This window comes from Elgaria multicarinata, chromosome 6 (assembly GCF_023053635.1).
Source record: "Elgaria multicarinata webbii isolate HBS135686 ecotype San Diego chromosome 6, rElgMul1.1.pri, whole genome shotgun sequence".
NCBI classification, from domain to species: Eukaryota; Metazoa; Chordata; class Lepidosauria; order Squamata; family Anguidae; genus Elgaria; species Elgaria multicarinata.
In genome coordinates this window covers 93,766,341-93,773,273 of record NC_086176.1, presented here as the reverse complement: position 1 = coordinate 93,773,273, position 6,933 = coordinate 93,766,341, and positions in this window count along the sequence as shown.

Sequence of the window (6,933 nt, the reverse complement as noted above, 5' to 3'; positions counted from 1 at the left end):
CCGGCTTTCAGTCAGAACCATTGAGAACTCTAAAGGAGCTATCCAAGGTGCTTTGTTGCAAGAAGATGTGCAGAAATGTGTAACTACACTACACCATTCATCTTACTAAGAAAAAAGTGAAACCTGTCATGTTACTAAGGAAATAGCGACACTAACTGGAGGTTGGGACTCAAGAGTCTTGTGGGGAAATATCCAGTTGTAGTTTTCCAAAGCAATCTGCAAGAGGAATGGGAGGAAATTGGGTCAATTTTGAAAGGTCCCATCAGCTCTGATTTTGGATAGCAAAGAATCCAGCGCAATCTCAGCCTAAGGCATATCATTGAGAGGCTGAGCGCATTCATACCAGCCTGTTCGAACCAGGCGCCCTCCAGGTGTGTTGGACTACAACTCCCATTGTTCCCATTCAGCATGGCTGGCTGGGATGATGGGAACTGTAGTCTGAGACACCTGGAGGGCTCTAGGTTGAGGAATGCTAATATATAAACTGCATCTAATGCATTAAAAAAAACTATGCAGACATGCCCTTAGTGTTGTTCGACATGTTACATTAAAAACACACAATACTATGTATAAGGATTCAAGTATGATAGAAGGTGGGAATGGCCATGTCCGTTTTGTTCTTTTGCCATTCTGATAAATATATGAGGAACGTTATTTCTGCATCAACTTCCCAGCGCCTGTACCAGGACTCTGCAGCTAATCCTCCGTGGAAAAATATTGTTACATAATAAACCCTGGTTTGCCATTAAGGGTACACACTCAACGAGTAGCCACAGCTAATCCTGTTTTTCTTCCGTGAGTTCTATTTGTTGTATTTACATTGTACAAAAATGTACAGCTTAAAGAGGTCCTACATGAACACACAGATGGTTCTCAATGTTTGAAGAAGAAGATTGGGAGGGGGCTAGCTTTCTTGAATTGTGTTTAGAGTAGGGCCATTTTACACCCTTTAGCTGCATCGTATCTCACTTGCAGCTAAAAGCAACATTCAGCATTGTGCGAGTGCTCTTCCACTCATGCAACACAAATTCCCCTTCCTTTCCTTCCCCCTGCAGCCCCCTCCCAAATTGCTCCAGAGTGTCCCCAAACTATCTGGAGGAAGTTCGGGGCAGAGGCGGGCTGTAGGCGAAGGGGGCATCAGCTGCCTCCCTGTTCCGCTGCCAGAAGGCAGCCACCAATGGGATTTTGCCCTATGCAATCTGAAAATATACATTTTAAAATGCCTTATTTTGCTCTCCTCTCTCCTTTAATTTCTTTTGCAATAGCCTCCAGAATCTCCATGGCAAGAGGGTGTAGTACAATGCTCTAGGATTCCAACCTTCCCTTATTTTCCTCTGCCGCCTAACAGTTAACAATGTGTGTTGAAATCTATGACCTCGAGTAGGGACACAAGGGTCTGTTATTACTATTTCAGCGACCAATAAACCCCAAGCATGGGTATGTTTGACCTTATACAGCATGTGCAGGTTTATTTGGAGGCGTTTGGGAATGCCACCTGCTCACATGCCCTTTTAACTATATCCACACAAAGCATTTGTCTAACCACACACAGTCACCAAAGTCCGTAAAGCTTCATGAGGCTTCACAAGAGGCTTCTTGTATTTAAGGTCACAGACAGTCTTCACAGACATGCCACCACCACCCCCTCCCACTGCTTCCCTTGGCTCACGATGAACCAAATACGCAAGCGAGACAACTGGTCTAATAAAGCCACAACAGAGTGATACAGATTTTTGGAGCCAGTGCAATGGAGGGTCCTTATGATGTCTTGCTTACCGGACTCCAAAGACAGGGGTCCCCAATCTTTTGGGGTCAGTGGGCACATTTGGAAGTTTCCGGGCGTCATGGGTGCTCTCACAGAATGACTGCCATGGGGTAGTTTACCCATTCATAAAATGGCTTCCATAGCGGGCATGGCCAGTCACAAAACATTTATTTCCCAGATGATGAACTGGTGAGATCAAGGCAGGAGCCACACTACTGCTTTATAATGATATTGAAGTGCACTGTTGGGGCCCATGACACATGCCATAGACCACTTCCATAGTGTTATATCGTGCTTGGTGTAGATCTGGCCTTAAAAGAACAGTAACTTGCCCAAGGATCTAAGTACAAGGAAAAGGTGGGATATGAACTCCAAAACACAAAAACTCTCCTTTGAACCCAAATAAAGATGGCACTGGAAGTTCAAGTGGCAGCCTGCCCAACCTCCCAGGTAAAAAGAAGAATTAAAAACAATCTTAAGAAACTAGTGTGATGCCCATGTTGCCATAAGCGCTGGTAGCCTGAGAGTAAACCTTACCATTCCTTGACTCCTGTTATGTCAGTCCTCCAGAAGGTGTTTAGGTGTTCCTTCAACGCAACCAAGGATTTTTAGCCCTTGCTTCCTCACACCTGTCACCACTGTCAACATTTGCGTCTCCCCCTCAGGCCTCAAACCCACCTCCTGGCCTCTTCCTTCACATTTTAAAACCTGGTTTTCCTAAGGCCACTTTTTCCCCCTCCTCTGCCACCTGAGAGCATTCGCTGCCCTCTCCACCACCTTCGCTGCCACCAATATGGCCGCTCTGAGATCAGGCTCGACTCCTAAAGCCCTCCCTCCTTTGTGTTTTTCTTCTTGCGTAGCACGGAGCTATCTGGGAGCTGTGTTCCCCAGCTGTCTCAGGCTCCCTTCTCCCTTCCTAAGCTGCCCAAATAATAATAATAATAATAATAATAATAATAATAATAATAATAATAATAAGAAGAAGAAGAAGAAGAAGAAGAAGAAGAAGCTTTGAACACTTAAACCTTCCATCATCATCATCATCATCATCATCATCATCATCATCATCATCAAAATCAGTCTGGTAAATCTCAAGTAATAAGCCTTACACTACCGTATTCTTATATAGATAAAATAAAAATTAGGTTGGGCAGGGAACCTGGAAGACTCCAAAAGAGATGCCTGCGGGCACCACATTGGAGACCACAAACCTGAAAGGAGAGCTCCCTCCAGTACCAGAGGCAGTAAGTATTTATACCAGTTGCTTGGGAACATAAGTGGGTGACCTTCTCTTATATACGCTCAGGCCTCAGCTAGATGAGGGGGTAAAAGGGCGACGATGTCACGATTTTATGATCGCAAGATCATCGCCCTTGTTTACATGTGGCATGCGACATTGCAGCCGCCATTTTTTAAAAGAAGAAAAGAAAGAAAATGGAGTGTACGAGCCCTCTGGCGCAAAAGGTGAGGTTTTCATTTAAAAAAAAATTCCCTGCTTCCCCTACCCCACCCCCAATGGTCACAGAGCTCTGTGCCCCATGTCCGGCTCCCGGCTCCTCGCGGTTATTGGCAAGGAGCTGGGACAACCCGGGACACCTGCCCACATGTTCTGCAGTCTTGGGATCAGCCCGAGACTGCAGAAAAAGCAGGCTAGAACTGCAGGGTGAGATCCCAGGAAAAGGAAGGGATCATCCCTCCCTGCTCCCGGGATCCCCTGTGCATCATGTGAATGCACAGAGACGATCCCGGGGTGATCCCCGGGATATCGCCCCATCTAGCTATGGCCTCAGATGACATTGACCATCTCCGGAGGAGGTCTTGCTGATCATTCTGGAACAAACAGAATGTCACTATGAAGAACTTCAACGGTGGGCCTTCTCTGCTGTGGCACCCACCATCTGGAAAACCCTCCATTGTGTGGTTCAGGCGGCAGAAAATGTGACATACTTTAAACAACTCCTGAAAACATATCTTTTCACACAGGCTTTCCCTGGGCTGTAACGTATTTTGGTTTTATATGATATTTTAACTTTTAAAGTTTGAAACCTACGGCCTTGCTAGACCTACCGGATAATCCGTCCGGGAGTCGGGGCGATGGCGCGCTACAGCTAGCGCGCGCCATTGCCCTTTTCCAGACATAACATGCGACGGGGCAAGGGAAAGCCCCGTCGCATCTGCCATTTTTTTTAAATTTTAAAGGGCCATGTGCGCAGGAGCGCACTGCCAGAAAAGGTAGGTTTTAAAAAAATAAATATAGGGTCCCCTGCTCCCCCTGCCCCTGAATTCCCCCCACAATGCCTGATGCCCCCCCGCCTGCTCGCTCGCCCATCCTCCCACCGTCTGCCATGCCTTGTCCCCCATCCTTCTTTCCCCCATCCACCATGCCTTGCCCCATCCTTCTTCCCCCGCCCCCGTCCCCGATGCCCGTGCCCGTGCCCATTCTTCTTCCCCCACCCCCCATCCCCAATGCCCATGCCCGTGCCTGTTCTTCTTCCCCTGCCCCCTATCCCCATCCCCGATGCCCGTGCCCATTCTTCTTCCCCCACACCCCATCCCCGATGCCCGTGCCCGTTCTTCTTCCCCCACACCCCATCCCCGATGCCTGTGCCCGTGCCAGTGCCATTCTTCTTTCCCCGCCCCCCATCCCCCATCCCCGATGCCCATGCCCGTTCTTCTTCCTCCACCCCCCGTCCCCAATGCCCATGCCCGTTCTTCTCCCCCCCTCTCCTGCCAGGTCCGGCCTTTCCACCGGCCCCTATCTACCCCCCCTGTGATTCCCCCCCCCAGCCCGATGGGCACAGCGCTCCTATAAGCACTGTGCCCAGTCCGTGGCTTCTCCCAGCTACTCGCAAGCGAGCAGCCAGGAAAAGCCACGGAAGTCGCTAGGCCGGGGCTGCAGAAAAACCAGGCCATAAGCGAATCTGCTTATCCGAGGTTAAGGGAGGCGTTAGCCCGGCCTGACCCCGGAATCCCCTGTGCATCATCTGGATGCACAGGAGGGAGACCGGGCCTCACACCACGCTAACGTCTCGTCTAGCAACGGCCTTAGTCTGACTTGTTGTATTTTATGGTTGTATATTGTGAACTGTTCAGAGAGCCTTAGTTATTGGGCAGTATAAAAATGTAATAAACAAACAAACAAACAAATAAAATCTATAAAATGGGAGTAACAATGTTGTGGCAAATGCTAGCCCAGTATTATTATGTAAAAACACAAAATATCTCATGCTAAAAAAGAGAGAATATTTGCCTAACATTCCCCTAGATTGCCTTGAAATATTCAGGAAACTCTGGAAGGAAGGACTTCTTATTTGCCGAATGCTCACATACTGTTTCTAAAAGGGGCCGGCCCTATCATTAGGCAGAGTAAAGCAGTCACCTGAAGCAGCAGATGCTGGGAGGTAGCAGCAAGGTGTGCGGGAGGAGAAACCTGTGCGCCATGAGGCCTGTTCTACACCCCCTAGGTTAGTTAGCTTGATGTCTCCAGGTGCAATGGAGGAGGATGTCCAAATATTAGTGTTAAAGACTGCTAATCTGGTTTGTTTTCATGCATGGAATGGGATGGAGCTCCATCTTGTTCTTTGCCTTAGCCAGCAGAATGTCTTGGGCAGGCCCTAGTTTCTACCCATAAGAAGATTTTATTATAACTGACACTTCAAGTAATGCCGACACAATTACCAAAGAAACAGAACTATCTGAAAATGATGACTGCATTTCTGTAGGCCATGGTAGGCTTTGGGGCAGACACTGAAGAAAATCCCCATTGTTCATTAAAATGAATAATAATTAAGAGAAACAATATAAATAACATTCCTTATAAGGAAAAATTGGAGATGGTTCCACATAGATGATCTCAAAGAACCATTTTTCTGTGAGACACTGGAGGTCTTCTGTTGTTAGTTTCCTCACAATCCAGCCAGACATATTAAAATGTAGAAATTTCTGAAACAAGCTTGCTTTTTAAAAAGAAAATGCAAAGCCTGAGAATAGCAGCATTCTTGTATCCTGTCGATTAATTCCATCACAGAGTGGGCTTTATTGTTGCCTTTACTGCAAGTTACATTTTGTTGATGACAAAGCAAAAGGAGATTGTGTGTGTGTGTGTGTCAGAGAGAGAGAGAGAGAGAGAGAGAGAGGTGGGGCAGTCAGAAATGTAGGCCTGCTGATATATGAAAGAAAAAAATTAGGGCCAACAATGCCTCCTCGACATTTAGGTGCAAGCAAATCCAAATGTCTAGCATTTGAAGAAGCCAAAACAATAAAAGAAACTGCAGCTGTGTCTATGTGATGTCAGAAAACAGGTGTGATTCAAGTCTCCATACCAAGGCAATCATATTGATCTCCCGATGATGCACATCTAAGGTGCATATGGGACCATTATGATCTGTTATGAGGTCCACTTCCAGGAATATGGGAAGTTAATACTACCCCCCTGTGCAATAGCAAACACTTTCTAGAATCAGGATAAACATTTTGCCCAATGGATCAATACAAAACCAAGGTGAAGCTTGATCAAGGTGAAGCATGAATGGGAGACCACCAACCCTTCCTCGGAGCAAACAGCCATCTCCTATTTACCCTGAACCCACACATTATCCATGATCTAAAGCCCTCTCCCACACCCTGCCCCACCATTTCGGTGAAAGATATTTCAGTCTGGACTTCGTCACTGATGTAAGAAAGTGCTTGTTACGCGTGTAGTCTGTCACACACCAGTGACATTTTCCCCACTATTTGTTTGTTTTATTTACTTATTACATTTACACTACTTTACACTAGCAGTTGAAATGGTAACACTTCTTTGCAAGATTGCTTTCATTCCTAATTAAAAACTAAAAGGCTGCATTTAGCTGGCTGAAGATATTTTGTTAAAGCTCAATGTAATTTACAAGCTGAACTGCACAGTCAGAAGTAAGCACCCCTGAGTTCAGTGGAGTTTACTTCCAGGTAACTACGCACAGGATTGTAGTCATACTCTTTGGGGGTGGGTGTATATACACTGTCATGCTCCTGAACTTCAGAATTTACCACAACACCACTGGCAAATAAATATCTATGGGTAGTCCACATGCAGGACACGAGTGCAATAGTGCCTTTCTGCTCATCTTCTCTGGCCGCTGGCATTCAGAAGCATAATGCCTCCAATACTGGGGATAATATGTAGCCAT